We start from the raw sequence: 20,184 nt of genomic DNA on the forward strand, positions 1-20,184 counted from the left end.
TTTGTATAAGTAATTAGCTGTGTAATGTATTGAGAAATATTAAGTAGACTTTACCTAATTTCGTTTAGTGTCTCATATCTGTTAAATTCAGACCCAAACAAATTGAGGGCAAATTGTTACCTCACTTTTATTGAGTAGATTCTATGAGTTTGTTTTTAACAAGGACACTGGGCCCCACTTTATATTAGGTGGCCTTAACTACTATGTACTTGCATCAAAAATAAGTACAATGTACTTAATACATGTTAGTACATAGTAGTTAAGGCCACTGTAAATAGTGTTACCTTATTTATTTGGAAAGGTAACCAAGATTACACCTTACCAAAGGACAGTTATCTGAAATGTTTTAGGCAATGCACAACATCTGCTTGGGATATTGACTAATATCCCATGCAGATAATTGTACATAGCCTAAAACATTTCAGATAAAACTCGCCTCTAATTCCACGTAAAAGAAACTAAAGTTGGTACTGTACATGTCAATCAGACGGTAGAATAACCTGCAAAGTGAACCAGACCAATATTCAATAGTCATTATGATAATTTCTCATACTAGAGAGAGAGTTTCTTGAACAAATCCCTCTATATTAACAGTAGGCTAATAGTGTTGCTGACCTTGGCAAACACCCCGAATGTTGACTTTAAAATACAGGCTCATATTGGCATATGGTTCTGTCAAGGAACATGTTCTTTGTGGAAACTAAAATGGTTCTTCAATGACTTCACTGTGAAAACGTTCTTTTGGAAGCTTTATTTTTAAGTGTAGTGCATATAAAGATTATAAGGTCCACATGTCAGTGACATTCACTTTCTAGAACCTCATGGAGTGTGTTGTGAGTGAACTCAAGGACGCTGCGCCGCTTTCCTTCTGTTTTAAATTTGCATGAATCACTCGCAGATCAAAGGAGCGGCGGGGAGGCCGTCACTCGGGCGGGAGCGCGCGGGCGCGAACCTGAAATATGATGGAATGTTTATTTCTGGGTCAGTGGGGGTGCTAATGAGAATGTATTCTAAGAACGAGAGCGCGAGCGAATGCCTGAACAGGGCCTCTTGATTGGTTCGATTTGACAGCCGCTCACCGGGGAAGGACATTGACAATGACACGCTGCCTGTGACTGTGCGAGCTTAGCTACACCTACCGAATATACAGCCAAAATAACAGAGAGAGAGAGAGAGAGAGAGAGAGAGAGAGAGCAGTTCGCAATGTTTTATTTATGGGCTAGACTTTCACACACAAAACTTTCTATTCAGGAAAAAAACTGTCATATATTCGCAACAATAAAACACCAGAAATGTCAAGTTTACTGTCACTTTTTCCATTGCAGGCCAAGTGAGAGAAAAATAATCAAATATAGCCTACCCTTGTGAAAAAGAAAAGCATTTCAATGTATCAAATGTGCACTTGTAGTGCACTTAAAATGTAAGTGCAGATAATATAATATTAATGAAATAAAAGGCCACTTAAAGAGAGCACACTTTCATGTTTCTTAACACAATTAAAGGTAGGGTAGGTAGGATTTGGTTAAAAAAACTTTTTGTTCAAATTTGTTTAAACTTTCTTTATATATCAATACATAATTAAAATGTAAGTACTCTGAAAAAGAAAGTATAAAAATTGAGTGTCTGTAGACCTCTCACGACTGTTTTAACCCTCAGAGCCTGACGGCATCGCCCACGACGTCACACGGCACCTCCGATAAATATCTATATTATTTCATGAAACTTTTATCGATTTTCTTACCGTTTTTTTCCAGCAGAAAGCTAACGAGCTAGCCATCACGGGGGTGTCTTTGGTGTCTTTGTAGCCTTTACAGAAGGTTTTCTATCCAGCCTGGAACATGTGCATCTTTTTGGAGTTGTTCAGCAATAAATCAAAACGCTTACATCCAAGATATATCCACTTGATGTCCATAATTTATACATTTTCCGTCATTTTTGCCGCTAGCGTGATGCTAGCTGCCATTTTGGATGAGGGTTTGACCAATGACAGGCTGATCCGTCATCCACGTTGGTGTGCGTCATTACGCATGAACCACAGCTCTGTTATTGTGGATAGAGAGAGAGACGCACGGCTAGTGTTGAGGATAGAGAGAGAGAGACGCGCTGCAGTTTTGTGGAGAAAGTTTGAGGAAAAAGTTTGAGAAGAAAGTTTGAGGAGAAGTTCCTGATAGGAACTGTTTTGAGGCTTGGCACAAAATCCAAAGAGGCCAAAAGCGCCTGGACTTTTTTTGGAAAAATGTAAATAGTTTTGGTTCTGTATAAGTTATCATGTTTATTCCTGAGTTCCAGGACTCCAAAGACTTGAACAAACTGTTTTCCAGAGGAAATATGCTTAGCTTTTATTTATTTGTGTGTGTTTTCAATAAATATTTGCGTGATTCAATTTCCGTTTTATGTTTTCATTTGTCTTTATGGTCCCATAACTTATTTTACATTCAGGTGACATCAATGCAACACAAATATACTGACAGTGCAACTTGTCTTGAAAAAAAAGAGGTGTGTCAATTGTCTGTGCACAACAGGGTTGATGTTTTACAAGCTTTTTTAGTAAATAACACCAGGCGGAAAATTAATTGTAAAAATACCCTTAGGTCTTAAAGGTCCCATGGCATGGCATTTTTCTATTATTTTATAATGTTTCCTGAGGTGTACTTATATTGTTAGTATGACTTTTACATCATGAAATGTCATAATTTAGAAATAAAAGGCATTTTTTCTATACTGCTGTTTGCCCTGTGGCTGAATGCCCTGCTTCAAGAGGCGTGTCCGCTGTGAGACTTCAGTAAAAACGCCCACTGTTGTGATTGGCTGACATCTTTGCATTTTAAATGAGCGGAGGGGGCGTGGTTTAACTTGGTTGAGGCACGAGCAGGCACGAGCTGCTGCCAGAGAGACGGATGGACCTGAGTTCGCTTCACATCAGTTCTCAGCATGTCTGAACTGTAGTAGTTACTGCATATACTTCAGGTTATTAGTTTATTTCTAGTCGGAGGGACTGTCACTCATGTCAGAAAGTTAGTAACTTAAGTAAATTATGGATCAGCGCTGACTGGAGACGCGAACCGTTTAGAACGATTCAGTCCGATTTGGTGAACTGATTCGGTTCACTAAAAAGAACCGGTTCAAAAGAAAGATCGTTCGCGAACCGGACATCACTAATGTACCAGAGACTGAGCTCAGCGATTGCTAACAAAGTTATTTATAGTAACTACTGAGTTATGAGAGCGCTGTCAGTCAGCGCGAGTTTATTGTGTTTGTATCTGAGAGTTCTGAATAAACACGAGTCCCAGTCACACAGAGTCCGTCTTCATCATTATTACCAACTTTGTAACACATGCAAAGTACCATTACAGCTGTCGAGATGAACGAGTTAAAAGTAAGTGTTGATAACAGCATTATTTTTAAAATAAAATAAAAGCTTCATTGACGCGCGTTGAGTACACAGCGCAAACAAAGACACAACAGCAGTAATCGAATGTAATCCAGTTTATTAAGGGGAAAGCTAGCTAGCCTAGCCGGATACCCTCACGCTTACCCCCCTTCTGCTTAATCTCGTGCCGCGTTTGGTGCCTCTGCTGTGGGCCAGATGCAGTACTGGGGGTCGGGGATGTTGAAGGCCGAGCTTCGGCGTGTGTGAGGTTTATCTCTAAAGATGTGCTGATGTTGAGCAGAAACTCATGACTGTATGCACATTTTAGAACCGATAGACGCGACGAGGACTAGGGTTGGGCATCGTTTTGATTTGAACGATTCTGATTCCGATTCCGATTCTTAGTTTCGATTACGGTTCTTTTCGATTCTCGATTCCGATTCTTTGAGGGGTGGAGTCACAACATGTCACAGGCTCATTTCACAGAGGAAAATTGTATTTTGATTCAATAATGAGTTTTAGTTTTGGGACTTTCTCCGATGGCATTTTCACTTGCTTTGCTGCAAAGGTGAATGGAGTTCCACACCGAGTCCCGGTTTAACAATAGCATTAACAGCAGTCATTAGGACTGCTACTAGCGTGGGCAATTTGCGTATAGCTACATTTATCTACGAGGGGGAAAAATAACTTCAGTAACGTTGTTGTTCACCACAATTCGCAATTTGGTCAAGGGGTTTACACTACAATCACTTACCTGATTATGATGAGGTGGGATAATGTTAGTTCACCCTGAAATGAAAATAAAGCCATCTTTTACTCACCCAGCTGTTGTTCAAATGCGCGTGTTCCAGTGTGTGCGCACTCCAAGCCGCAGTAGCCTCGTGCAATATTGTCATGACAACCGGTACACAATATTCACTTAAGGAGGTTATATTATTAGTATTATTTCTTATCATATACGTTATAGAAAAGACGAGAATCGCGTTTTTTTCTATTGAGCTTGATTTCTCAAAATGGTGTGCGCGCGCGTGTGTGTGTGTGTGTGTGTGTGTGTGTGCTTATCGTGGGTGCAATGACAACAGTGCGAGTTATTATAGTAGGCATGAGCGCCGGCGGCTGCTGACGGCTCATAGTGTACACAGAGGAGCGCGCTCAGAATAACGGCCGAGCTCAGTGTTTTGACTGAATAATACGGTTTCTTTCTCGCAAAATCTATAGTGTGCCCCCTGAACACTTTATGGCGCGCGTCTCCCTGTATCGTTGCGTGATACATTTGTTTACTTTTTGTAATGTTTTAGCTGATCGCCATTCACTGCCATAATAGGAAGGAGCGCGTGCAGGAACAGTATTTTAAATGTCATAGGACATAGGGCACTGGGACAACATCAGGGTAAGTAAAAGAAGGCTTTATTTTCATTTCAGGGTGAACTATCCCGTTAATAACGTTGGTTAGCGCAGGGTTGCCCGAGGAGGACAGACCTGCGCAGCATTTCAAACACGCTACACTCGTTAATTTATAGCTACACCACATATTTGTAGTGCATCCTCCCGTGCAAGAAATACGTTTGTCATGTGTTGCACTGTGCCGACCCAGGTTTTTTTTTTTTAGTGAAATAAAGCCACACTTTTGAGCGCTGCTTACCGTGCTCCATGGCTGCAACAGAACAAACGGGCGCGGCAAGCACTTCCGAAAACCTCGCGCGTTTGGAACCGATGATCGGAATCGAAAACAAAATTTCTAAACGATTCCAATGGCATCGTTATTTTTTAAACGGTTCCAAGTTGGAACCGGTTCTCGATGCCCAACCCTAACGAGGACGTACAAAAACACTGAGTCACACGATAGAAAACACGAAAACACCGTTCTGTCTGGAGAGAGAGAAGCCGCTGCGTGTGCACGAATAATAAATAATTAGCTACACATCAGAAATCACTGATCACAGATCAGAAGGAACTGAAAAAAGACTTCTGTTTTCATTTGTACATCCAAACACTGAGAAACTGCCAGCGTTCACTCGTTCACAAGCAATGATCTCTCGAGCATTTGCATGGGCGTGCCAGATTCTCTGGGTGGAGGAAAGGGAGGTAACCGTTCCTGCTTGGACGTCAAACCAGGAGACTTCAGGATTGGCTCGTCTGGCCTGTCATTTTCTCAAGGGCAGAGAGAGACAGCCAGAACTCGGGTTTACACCAAGCGGCAACCTCCCGCAGTTTCTCTTGAAGCCAATACGGAAGTGCCTCAAACTGCAATTCATCGACTGGCCGCTAGGGACAGGATCCAGAAGGGAGCAGAATCTCATTGAGCCCCATGTTAAAATGGTCAACTTTAGAGCAGAATAAAACATGTTTACAGCCTGGTACAAATTGTGCTTTTGGTCTATACGGCTCATTTTGCCCTTCATGACAACTGTGAGGGGGGTGAATTTTTTTATAGCTCATTCGTTTACATTATATAAAGCCTTAAAGTTCTGCATAATTAAGGGCGTGGCCACTTCGAGTGACTGGTGGATAGCCATTTATCTGCTGTCTGTTAGTCATCGCGTCACTTAAGCTCCGCCCACGTCCCGCCTTTTTGCCCATTTTCTGTTATCCGGGAGTGACGCGCGATGACGCGCTGCCAAGATGGCAACGGCCACCATTGCGCTTCAGAACGGCTCATCAGAATCCTATGGGTGACGTCACGGACACTACGTCCATATTTTTTTACAGTCTATGGTTTACACCGATCAACATTTCTATCCACTTGGGGACAATATTCAGGCTAGGGGAACTCATATTAATGTTGAAAAACCTCATAAAATGAAAATTTCATGCCATGGGACCTTTAAAGGGTTAAAGACAGCTCTACATAAAAAAATCTAACTTTATCATTATGAATATAAACAAATAAGATGTTTTTTAGTACTCACTCTCAAGCTAGAATAACGATACTGGTAAAGTTCAAAATACACACACAACACAGTGTCTACGACACACACAGATACAAGATAAAAACATCAACATAAACATTGGTAGAGTATATAAAAACAAAACAAGGGCCGAAATAAACGTGCAGGTAAAGTTCCCGGTGAACATGGTAGAAGAGTTTAGACAGAGGGTAGTAGCTAAAGCTAACTTAGTTCTAAAAAAAGTTCCTGGATGCGGTGTACTAGCTTTTACACATGCATTTTGTTATCTAAAGTTACATTTTGCGAAATTCAACACGACAGCGATCAACTTGAGCTAAGCATATTGAGTATTTATCATCTCTACTAATGGTCCCTTAAGTGTATAACATTGTAACTTTATGCTAAGTAATGTTATGTTAGCTATATTAGGCAGCTACGTGTGCTAGTGAGACATGCTTCATGAAAACATAAACCAAAAAAATGTATAATCAAAATGAAAGATTACCTGTCCAGCAGAAATACAGCCTCTTGAACTCAAACGGGTGCGCCAGGGTTGCCAGGTTTCCACAACAACATCGGCCCAATTGCTACTCAAAACTAGGCCAAAACAAGCCCAATCGTGTTTCTTCGGTAAAAATCGCGTTTGGAGGGTAAAAAATGTGTCTTTTTGGTAGGGCTGCCTGCTAAAATTCGCAAATCCCGGGGCAAAACATCACATAATTGGGGTCGCTTCAACCCGCGGACATGGAAACAACCCGCGGTAAGTGTTTGAAGTAGCCCGACTTGGCAACAGTGGGGCACGCGCATGTGGGCAGATCCTGGAGCAAAAGCGGCGGTAGCCATGGTAGCGAGAGAGAGTGACAGTCGCCCCAGCCAATCACTTGATTCGGCCCGAACGAAAATAATGAGCGGTGTTTATTGCAGATTAAAAAGTCTCTCGATTTTTATACTCTCTTTTTCAGAGTACTTACATTTTAATTATGTATTGACATATAAAGACAGTTTAAACTAATTTGGACAAAAGTGTTTTAGATCAGACTTACCTACCCCACCATAAGTACACTTTTAAAAAATTGCAATGTAATAATAATAATGTCAAATCAAAAGTTTTACTTTAAAGTACGTTTTTAAATGATTAGGCTATGTTTTAAAGGTGCAGTGTGTAAATTTAAGCGGTATCTAGGTTGTGAATTGCAATTGCCCACCCCTCTCTTTCGAAGCACAGAGAAGCTACGGTGGCCAACACGGGACAAAGATGTTGTCGTCAGAGAGAGCAGAGAGTAGCGCTCTGTAGAGCAGTTTGTCCATTTAGGGCTACTGTAGAAACATGATGGCACAAAATGGCGATTTCACTGTAACTGGACCCGTGGTGTTTGTAGATAGAAATGGCTCATTCGAAGGTAATAAAAACATTTAAATCAATAAAAACGGTTCATTATGAAAGGTCTTTATACACCACTGAAGACATAGTTATTATATTGCATGTAGATCCTCATAAATACTACACACTGCTCCTTTAATCCTTTTAAAGTTTAAATTGTGGAATAAACTAGAAGAAAACTTAAAGCAATGCCCTAACATATTCCTCTTTAAAAAAAAATATGCAGAAAAGATTTTTAAGAAGTATCAAGAAGTACTGTAGGAAAATAGGAGAGCTCCTCTGTTATGACTTGAAATACTTGTTAGTGGTCATTTTGAAGTATGTATGTATGTATATGTGTAGGTATGTGTTATGTGGATATAGGGGTATAGATATGCATGTGTGTATGTATATATAGATGTGTATATGTGTATGCATATATATGTAGATGTGTCGTGTATATGTATATGCGTAGGTGTAGGCATATGTATGTTATTTAAAGGAAAGCAAGAATTAAAGGGGTAGGAGTACATAAGTTTTACTTCTTCCTACTCCTTTTTGCACATGAGATAGAAGCATGTTTATACAGGAAAGTAAGATACTTTGCTGTTTTCTTTTTAAATTTATTTTTCTTCTTTGCTTTTTTTCTTTTAAAATGTTTGAACATTATTGTATTTTATTTTTTCTTCTCTCATGTTCGAAATAAAGATATCAAATCAAAAATCAAATCAAAAAATCAAATCAAAAATCAAAGTTAATGTATTAAATTTCAACTTTCATCATTACAATTTTGCCTACTCCTTTTAAACGTGCACTAAAGAGTGTGCTACTGTAACTCTGTCATCCATTAGTAATTGTGTCTAACAAGATGAACAGACCCATGAAGGAAGGGTGAAGGTTAACCAATCGAAGATGTGTTTCTTTTGAATGCCGCACAGTTGAGGTGATCCGTAAGAAAACATGCGACCCCAAATCAATGTGCTCCACAAACCCAATCAGCAATGCAGTTATAGAGTGGAAAACTAGTTCACTAAATACTGCACTACTATTTATTTTTAGTATAAGAAACATTATGCATTATGATTAATATGTCAAACGCAGTGGTCACATGATCTCATCACAGTTTGTGTTATTACTTAGCATTTTTAATCCAATTTTAGAAGGTCAAGTGAAGTACATTGCATTGTGGGATACAGTACATGCTACATACTATTGCACTATACATACACTATATTGCCAAACGTATTGGGACACCCCTCCAAATCATTGAATTCAGGTGTTCCAATCAGTTCCATGGCCACAGGTGTATAAATCAAGCTCATAGGCATGCAGACGCTTCTACAAACATTTGTGAGAGAATGGGTCGCTCTCAGGAGCTCAGTGAACTCAAGCGTTGTACCGTGATAGGTTGCTACCTGTGCAATAAGTTAATTCATGAAATTTCCTCACTGCTAAATATTCCACGGTCAACTGTTAGTGGTATTATAACAAAGCCATGAAGTGGTAGGCCACGTAAAATCACAGAGCGGGGTCAGCGCATGCTGAGGGTCACAGAACGCAGAAGTCGCCAACTTTCTGCAGAATCAATAGCTACCACTGCATGAAAACACTGAAATCCGGCACTATCCGGGCATGGTATACTCCTGTGTAATTTGATGTTTACCGGATGTATGTGGGAAAAAGCGGATCAGAGTAACACGGAACAGTATATTTCCAGAAAAACCCGGAAACCTCACGTATGCGGACGTATACAGGAATCCGTGAAATTTCACGGACATATACAGCTGAAACACTGCTGGGTGTGCTAGGACTGAAGACTGTTAGGTGTGAAGAAGACCTTTCATATGTTAATGACTGACACTTGTGCTGGCTGTTCTCAGAAGGAGGGGGGCAGGGGAGCACTTCAGGATTGAGAATTATCTCTGGTCTACTATAGGCTACAGCAAACAAGCTTTTTACACAGAAAAAATAATTCTTAAGGCCCTGAAACACTAAACTGAACTAGCAATGACTAAAGCCGACTGTGGGGTTGGTTCACGTTGCCTGGGTCTGGGCCAAACCATCAGAATGGTGTGTCAGGGCCTTAAAACCACTGCATGAAAAGAGTCTCTAAACCAAATATTTTTTATAAAAACAGTACAAAATAAAAACCCTGTCTGAACATATACGTTCACAAAAAAATCTGAATATGTAATGAAATAAACAAAGAAATGTAATGGAATTAACAAAGGATAATTAACCAAACATTTTAGACTATCCCCAAACAATTTTTGCAAAGTTTTACAAATTGTAGGCAATAATAGAATTAAATAAAAAGGAGATGAAATGTGGAAAATGAAAAAGTTTGTTTTAAAAACACCAAAAACTGATATGCTCAAAATAAAAATATGGAATAAAAAAGAGCAGGGATTCACTTGCTCAAGAAACACAGAAACACAAGCAGATCTTTCAGCTCTGCAACTGTTAACAAAAAGTGTCACTCCAAGATTCTTAACTTTAACACGCTGCAAAAGAGGAGCGTTTTGAGGTTTGAAATCCACCACTCACAATAGATGTAGGTGCAACCAATAAGGTTACCAATAAAAATAAGGCAACCAATAAAAATAATCCTAATTTTACAGAAAAAAACGTCAGTTTTTTACAGTATTTTCTTGTAATTTTGAATTATGTTTAAAACAATGTAAAATTACAAACAATATCTAAATAAACAACTTGACTGTTATTTTAAGGATTATATCATTAATGACAAATTACAGTAATTCTCATTTTTTTATACAGGAACATCACTGTATTATTTTTCTGTTTTCATAAATAACAAATTCATGCAAAATTACAAACAATATCTGTAAATTAACAACTGTAATACAATATTTAGCTCATTATATTAAAGGTTTATGTTTATGTCCATACTAACAATTTAACATTATTCTTTGTCATTTTAAAGTAAATCTTATTAGTTTTATATTTACACTGTAAGAATAAAAACCTAAAAAAAAACGCAGCTACAGCTGCAAAACAAAAACCGTAAAATAAGTCAAATATCTTAAGTCAAATAAAGTTAAAAAACTTCACAGAAATTTACATTAAACGTTTTAGAGAAAACACTATTAGTTTACAGATTTTTCCTTATTTAAATTAAGATATTTTACTTTAATTTTCTGTTTTACAGTGAAGGTGTATTTTTACATTCAAACTGGTTTTACATTCAATTCTGGATACAAATATAACAAAATATATAGCAAACTAAATATCAAACAATAATTGTTTTTAAAGAGTACAAATCTGCACTGCAAATCTGCACAGGTTGAAACTTCCAGGCCTCTGCCCACACCACAAAACAACATTTGACCAATTCATTAAATATAACAGCAAATAAAAATAAATATACACATTTTCTAACTGTTGTTTTAAACAAGTTTTTTTCTATATTTGCAAGGCTACTTGCTGTCTTTCCGTGTTCTTTTGAGCGTGATTGGTCAATCTGAACGTCATCCAGAAATCTGACCAATGACAGTGCGCGCCTTCAGTTTGAATTATACACCCGTTGCCGTTGGAGTTGCTCGTTGCTCGTGGCTCGCGGGGACGCGACGCGATCGCGCGGCTTCTAATCTTCAACAGGACGGCTTCTTCTGTCCATTAATGGCATTGCATGGATCATTTTAAACCTGTTAAAATCTTATTTTGGACGAATTTTGATTGTGGGATGTCGACTGAGAACGAAAAAACATGAATACGAACAGACTAAGTTTCCAATGGCGGACAGCAGACGGCAGAAGGTAACGTAAACCCCTTTATATTTTTTTCTACTGCTTATCAAGATATATAACGTTAGTGCATTAAAGTCATATGCTAATCGTGATTAACTTACATATTCTGTTTCTGTGTTTTGTTGTAATATTGTTAAGATAGGGCTGGGTGTTATGGCGATCTGATGATACTGACTATTGTTAGTGATTTTGCTGTAAACGTTAACATTACCGTTTTATATTGCGGAATGGGAATATAGCGTATATAACGCAGCACTGACTGTACTAAAACTTTTTGACATTTTGACAAGGAAACATGCATGAATGTAGAATAATGAGCGGGACATGCATGTGTTAAAATAAGCCTCTCTCAGACAGCATGCGATCCCGAAATCAATTATCTTTCTGTAAAATGCACACAATTATCTCAGAAACCTTGTCATGTGAGGTATTCACTTGATTTAAACAGTCAGTTATGTCTAAAGTAAGTTAAACAGTCAAGTTAACGTGGGGAAACCCGGATGCGTGTCATTCTGTGCATCCGTTCTTAAAGGGGCTGCAGCTTTGTCATAATTGTAATAAAACAAAAGAATAGAGAAGACCTTCTGCTTCTTTAAGAATCAAGTGATATTAATTAATTGAATATCATACAGTGAAGACTTTTAAAGCAGTATTATTCTGTAGCATTTTAATAAAATATCCATCAAAATATATATATTGTGATATCGTTATTGTAAAATAAAATTTCTCATGTATGTATAATTATATGGTCATAATGCCCATCCCTACTGTCAGCTAGTTTTAAGATCAAGCTTGTCATAAATGTAAAGGAGTTTTGGAATGATTAATCTGAGATCATGTTCACTCATTCAGCAGAGAGGACAGGAAAACACCATACTTGGACTCTGAAGAATTATAGGCAAACCAGGATTTTGGATCTACTGTGAAGTTTTTGTATGGGCCTGGTGAGTATGTTTTGCAAGTCCATGTCCGTAAGTTGATAATTAATATTAATGTTTTATCAAACAAATTAATATTTATTTGTGTGTGTGCATGTTTCTTCCCCCCTTATGATCCAGAAGTTTTGGATCCATGATCCTGAAGAACTTTTACAGATGTTGACCCTGAATGTGTAAAAGGCAATCTTAAAAATGTTGTCATTATTTTAATATTCACTCTGTTTTTTTCTGTAATGTAGACGCATGCGTTTTCTGTGAAGTTGCTTTGAAACAATATCAGGGTTTTTCCTACATTGAAAATTTTTTGCCGGCCGCCAAAACAAATGTTTGTCCCGCCAAAGCCTTATTTGATGAGTTATTGTGATTTATGAGTGATGTAGAACAGATGACTGCTGCACTTGAGTTAACTGAGTGACAGAGAGAACGACCAGTGAGCTCCTCCCTCGCTCGCACGCTCTCTGTCTTCAAAATAAGCATTCTTAGCTTTCTAATGTTTCACATTTTACGTTAATCAAAATCAAAAGGTCGGAAGACCGAATCCATGTTGCACGTGGCGCTATCAGACGATGTTTTCCTTTAATCACCGCTGGGTGTGAAATGAGCTCAAAAAACATTGACTGATTCTCTGACCAGCTGACATAAAGCATACTTTAAATAAACAGGAAACCAATCCTATCCGGTTATGAAGTGTTTTCTGTGTTGACAAATCTTTTGCGATGTTCTAAAGATGGATTCACACACGCGTCTGCTAATGTCCGATTCGCGACCTAATGACTCCTTTGAACTGAATCATTTTAACGACTGGTTAGAACTGATCTGTCCAACACTGAACTCACGAATTAGTTTAATCATTTACTCAGAACAACACCTGAAATGAGAACACAAGTGTGCTTACCCACTTTAGCAAGAGTGGATAGTAAGAATTATTTTTAATTATCAACAGTCTTTCAGCTTATTTATGTGGACAATGTGTAGTAAAATAAATAGCCTAAAATCATTTAGTTTAGACTGGAGTGAGGTGAACCCAGAACAAATTTGTTGTTAGCTAGCTGATTGTATATGGCAGAAAATTGTATATGGCAGAAAATTAGGCTATTTGTTCATTTTTTTAATACTATTTTTTTAATATTGATATGATTATATACCAAAACAATTATCAGTAAATAGTGTAAAAATGAGGAACAAAAACAAACACAAAGGTATCAAAATAAGATGAGCAAAAGTTACAAACTTTTTTTGAATTTATTTCAAATTTATTGTCAGTATTGCGCTTGCAGATCAAGTGGGTAGGGTATTTTTTTTTTACCGTGCGTATGTGTGTGTATGGATGACCATGTCTGTCAGCCACCACCGAAGACCATTTTTGACCCAGGAAAAACCCTGAATATGTATTGTGAAAAGCGCTATACAAATACATTTTAATTGAATTGTTTTACTTACTTTTATTGGCATTAACTATATATTATTAATGTATTATTTGGCAGGTCGCAAGATGTATTTTATTTTGTGAGACTTTGCTGAGGAAGTATTCTTTGGCTCAGTCTGAAAAGGCCCAGAAAAGAAACACTATGAAGAACATCACACAGAACCGTCAGAGAAAGAGACGGGTAAGTTAAGAAACCGGTTAAGCTTTTTCCCTCCAGAATGTTACTATACTCCTCTCTGAGTTTTAGTGGTTAATTCACTGTCATGTTTTGCAGTTGCTGGAGACCAGGTCCAGGGTTGCACAAACCAACACAGAACCTGTGGAAGACCGCAACTATAGACCTGATGAAGATGAAGATGATGCTGTTGTTGATGGAAGGCCAGTGTGGATGGTTAGGCTAGCTACTACAAACCAGACTAGACTAACCCACGCTACGCATCACATCACCAGCCCATTATGCCAGTTTGAAAAAATGTTCAAAACTCAAACAACATTGTGTTAGAGTTGGTCACAATTATTTTATAATTATAATTTTAATATTCAATTGTTCCATTTTATATTTTCTTTATTCCTATGTTTATATACGTATACTTTTATTGGTTCCCATATATAGAGTATTTACATATGTTTTATATACACTTTTTAATTTATAGATTTCTTTGTCTCGTTTTATATTGTATACTTTGTATGTTTGTTCCTTCTTAGATGTCCATGTTGCTTTTGATCTCCACGTTTTGTATTGTTGTTCCTCTTACGTCGCCTTCCTTTAGAAACATTTTGTTCACTTATCTTTTCCCCCATTCATTTTAATGTATGTTTATAATGCTCTTTGTTCTTTTTATTTGGTTATATTGTTTACTTGGAATATTTATATGTATTTTAATATATTTTATATACACTTTTTTTGTCTTATAAATTTATTGTTCTCATTTTATATTATTTAATTTGTATATTTATTCTTTTCCTTTTTATGTTCACTGTGTATTTTATTCCTTTACATCTCTGTCTTTTAAATGCATTTTGTTAATTTTTTTTCCCTTTTTGTTTTTTTACCAATTCATTTTAACGTATATTTATGTTCTTTGGACTGTTTATATTTTTACATTTATTCCTTTACATTTTCATCCCTTTTAAATACATTTAGTTCACTTGTTTTTGTTTCACCATTGTTTTATGTTCATTTATAATGCTGTTAAGAATGTTTTTTTTTTTTTTTATACCTTTTTAATAAATATTTCAGACTTTCTCAAATTGTTTTGTGTGTATTTTTCTTTTGGGAGGGAGAGGGGATTATTTTATATATATATATATATATATATATATATATATATATATATATATATATATATATATATATATATATATATATATATATATATATATATATATATATATATATATAATTATATATTAATGAGCAAAATCTGCATAGCTGGCCTATAACCAATCAAGTCCCTATACTACAAAACCTAGCCCACCCTTAGCTTTAGAAGTAACCAATAAAGTCACTTGACTGGGTTTTCAATGCGCCCTGTCCTCCAATAGCAGTCTGGGTTTTGGGAGTGGTTTTAAAAAAAAAAAACCAATCCAGTTTGAGATGAAGGACCAATAGGGGATGGAAGGCAAAGCTGTTTAGAGGTGTGAAAATGTCTCCTGGGAAAAACTTGATGGGATTATTTGCCATGGCAACAAATGGCTGTAGCATGGGAGTATACGGCCACAACATACATCCGATTTGGTACCATTTCGGATGAATACGGACATATACGGATCCATGGAATTTGACCTATCCGGCCAGTATACTCCTGGATTCTTCCGAATTTCAGCAGTGTATACAGGAGTATCCTGGTCCGGATACACCTTTTTTCATGCAGTGTACAGACCTCCAAACTTCGTGTGGCCTTCAGATTAGCTCAAGAACAGTGTGTAGAGCTTCATGGAATGGGTTTCCATGGCCGAGCAGCTCATCCAAGCCTTACATCACCAAGTGACCAATCACAGTTCTCTGTCTGGCAACCCAATGGACGAGTCTGGGTTTGGCGGGCGCCAGGAGAACGGTACTGCATTGTGCCAAGTGTAAAGTTTGGTAGAGGGGGGATTGTGGTGTGGGGTTGTTTTTCAGGGGTTGGGCTTGGCCCCTTAGTTCCAGTGAAAGGAACTCTTAATGCTTCAGCATACCAAGACATTTTGGACAATTTCATGCTCCCAACTTTATGGGAACAGTTTGGGGATGGCCGCTTCCTGTTCCAACATGACTGCGCTCCAGTGCACAGTTTCGGCCCATAAAGACATGGATGAGCGAGTTTGGTGTGGAGGAACTGGCCTGACCTCAACCCAATAGAACACCTTCTGGATGAATCAGAGCGGAGACTGAGAGCCAGGCCTCCTCGTCCAACATCAGTGCCTGACCTCACAAATACGCTTCTAGAAGAATGGTCAGAAATTCCCATAAATACACTCCGAAACCTTGTGGAAAGCCTTCCCAGAAGAGTTGAAGCTGTTATAGCTGTAAAGAATGGGATGTCATTAAATTCCATGTGCATGTAAGGCAGGCGTCCCAAAACTTTTGGCAATAAAGTGTAATATGCTATTCCACATACATGCAGTGTGATGATGTTTATATGTGTGGGGTCAGAGAGTGTGTGTGACAGTGTGCAGCGCTTCAGTCCATTTGCTCTTATTGAGTGAAGTGTTCCTCAAACACAGGCAGAGCGTGACTGCTGACGTCTGAGACACTTTCACATCTCAACATTCAGATCACTCTCAATCACACACACGCACACACATACACACAAAGGAGGGAATAGTGATTGATTACATGCACACAAATGACATCAAATCATGTATTAAAGGATCCATTGACTGAGGCTTCATCAAAGAGACGTTTTCTTTCGTCAGTCTGTTTTCAAGCAGCAGCTGAACATGTCGGGAGTTTGTGATCTCACAAATGCCATAACAAGCTTCATAAGTCACAAAACTCTTTGGGTTTTCTGTGAAGCGAGTGAATGCGCACTGATTCCTGAGTGCTGGGATAGAACTGAATGAACGTTAATGTACACTGTAAAAAATATTGTGATTTTAACAGTATTTTACTGTAAAAATGCTACGGTGAAAAACAGAAAGTTTCCGTACTATATACGGTGAATAACTGTAATAGATCTAATCTTACATTTAATTTAATTTTACAGTAAAATACCGTTAGATTTACAGTTTTTGGAAGTGAAAAAGAACAAGTCATTGTGTTATTTACAGTGAAAACCCGTAAATTATAAACATTATAAACCTTTAAATTATATGGTGCTGTCCCTAAAAACCTAAAACGTTACTGCCGTGTTTTTTACGGTAAAGTTTCTGGCAACCACAGCTGCCGTTTTTTTAAAGTCAATTTTACGGGGATTTTTTTTACAGTGTACTTGTTAGTGAATTATTTTGGATTGCAGTTTTTCTCGATTGCTAACAAAATTCATGAAACAATTCACCATTTTCTCACACCTAAAAACACAATCTCAAAACTCCCCACCAGCTTGTGCAAACCTCAAACGTCAAATATTTTAGTCAAAAACATATTCTCTTTTGTCAAAATCAAACTTTGGCCCCAGATGACAAACAAAACATACAAATACACTGCCTAGAACCCTAGTGAGATCAATTGATAACACTGTTACAAAAAACTCTTTTTGGCAATCAGGAATCATTTCACAGCTCAATGTCTACAGTACACAACATAAATAAAGGAGTGCAATATACAGTGAAATTCAACAATAAGCTTTATGAAAAGTTTATTTTCATTACACTACTTTTTGCAGTATTTTTACTGATTTTGCAGTAGATGAAAAGCACTAGAAAACAAAAGTTGAAATACCAAAGAATTGAATATGAACTTATATGTATGCAATATAATACAATATATACTTTAAATTACAGTACAGTAAAAATAAAAAAATGCAGCATTCTTAGCCAAATTGCATTACACAATTGTTGGTAATGACCATATTTGCCATTCTTAGTCTTCTGACAAAAGACTTTCTCTCCCTCCCCTTGGCAGTCGTATCTCAGTTCTGCAAAAATATGAGGTTTTTTTTTTTTTAGGGTTTTTGAGGGTGTACAACATGTTACAGTATTTACTGTGAAAGTTCTCAAATCTAAAGTACTGCTACTGTGTACTGTAATTATACTGTATGTGTAAGTATAAAAACCCTGTAGACCAACTTCCTCATAATCATTCCTGCACAAGAACATGGTCAAATAGTGTTTTGTATTTTATCAGAAACAAATGTCCTTCGTTTCTCTTTTCCCCTCGTCTTCCTCTTTGACTCCCACCACTATGTTTTTCCAAAGTGTATTATCACCTGCGAGCCTATATATTATCCTGAGATTCTGATTGGTCTGTCAGTTTTGCTACTTAATGTTTACACATGGATAAATGTGTGATATTTGAGTTCACGGTGTGACACTTGAGGTAATCATATTATGTGTTTCCAGAAAACATTGAGAAAATTGGAACGTGTCAGTTAAAACAGGTGGAATGTGTTAAATATTTGGAGAAACGTGTCTTTGCCTCTAGGACAGAATGAATATGGTGTGAGAAATTGGACCAAATGAACCAGTTATAGTGTGTTAGCAACCGAGAAAAACTGTAATATTTATTTTTCCTCACTGTCGTCATGCATTCAGTTTTTTTTTCTGGTGTTGCAACAAATAGATCTAAAAGATCTAATAATGTCAAATGAGGAAGTTAAACACACACACACACACACACACACACACACACACACACACACATACAGATTCTTGAGAATAAACACGTCACACAACTTCACCTGTCAGGAGTTTTGAAAATAGCATAATTTAAATTAAGTTGAAATGAATTCGAGATGAAAACTTGAATGACCTTGAAACACTTCATTTATTTTATGAATATTATGACATTATGTTGTTAATCATTTCACTAAGACCAACTCAAAATTGAATGTAGATTCACATACATAATTTTGAAATATAAATATGAAAGAAACACTATTACTACATTCTTCTTAACGAATGGTCACTTTAAAAACATACATTTTTTATAAGATTCCCCAGCTTTTTTCCTTCTTAACACCCATTATTTATGAAAATATTTATAAAACCAACAAACATAAAAAACATCCCGAAAGTGTGTATTGTAAATCCCGAAAGTGTGTATACTTGTAAATATTGTACAAGTTCGACAACATTACACAAACTCTATTATTTATCTGTTTATTGTATTTTCATGCTTATAATTGTCACAACCATATCATCTCCATCACCACATTATAAGAAATTGGTGTGTGTGTGTGTGTGTGTGTGTGTGTGTGTGTGTGTGTGTGTGTGTGTGTGTGTGTGTGTGTGTGTGTGTGTGTGTGTGTGTGTGTGTGTGTGTGTGTGTGTGTGTGTGTGTGTGTGTGTGTGTGTGTGTGTGTGTGTGTGTGTGTGTGTGTGTGTGTGTGTGTGTGTGTGTGTGTGTGTGTGTGTGTTACATGTTTAAAAAGACGCAGATGAATCACAGCATCTGTGTGTGTGTTTAGTCAGTGCTGATCATATTTGTCTCCATCTGAGAGACTCATTCTGGATAAATGGAGGAGAATCAGAGAAGAGGAGTGAAGAGGAACTAACGACAGATGTGTGTGTGATTAGAGGAGCGGCTGACGAGGGACATGCTGTCATATCTGTTTCCTCTTGTTATGGGAATGATTGACTGTCACCATGGTAACAAAGGCGGAAGACTCCTCAGTGGACATCAGGAGATCAGTTTAGGGAAGGAGTGAATGAAGGAGGTGCACGTGTTCATCTGGTTTCTTCATATGTTTCTTTGATGCCACATAGTGAATTTGTAACAAGCTTTATTTTGATTTATTGCTCTATTTCTTTATTTATGAACATTTTTATTCGGTGTATATGTGCTTCTAAACTCAGTTAGGTAGCAAAATGAAAACAATTGTATCATAAAATATGATTCTATTAGGAGCTCAGTGAATTGGTACCATGATCGGTTGCCACCTGTGCAATAAGTCCATTTGAGAAATGTCCTGACTACTAAATATTCCACGGTCAACTGTTAGCAGTATTATAACAAAGTGGAAGCAATTGGGCACAACAGCAATTCAGCCATGAAGTGGTAGGCCACATAAAATCACAGAGCGGGGTCAGCGCATGCTGAGGCACACAGTGTGCAGATATCACCAACTTTCTGCAGAGTCAATAGCTACAGACCTCCAAACTTTGTGTGGCCTTCAGATTAGCTCAAGAACAGTGTGTAGAGCTTCATGGAATGGGTTTCCATGGCCGAGCAGCTCATCCAAGCCTTACATCACCAAGTGCAATGCAAAGCGTGGGATGCAGTGGGGTAAAGCACGCCGCCACTGGACTCTAGAGCAGTGGAGACGTGTTCTCTGGAGTGACCAATCACAGTTC

This window comes from Gobio gobio (genome assembly GCF_949357685.1).
Source record: "Gobio gobio genome assembly, chromosome: 17".
Lineage (NCBI taxonomy): Eukaryota > Metazoa > Chordata > Actinopteri > Cypriniformes > Gobionidae > Gobio > Gobio gobio.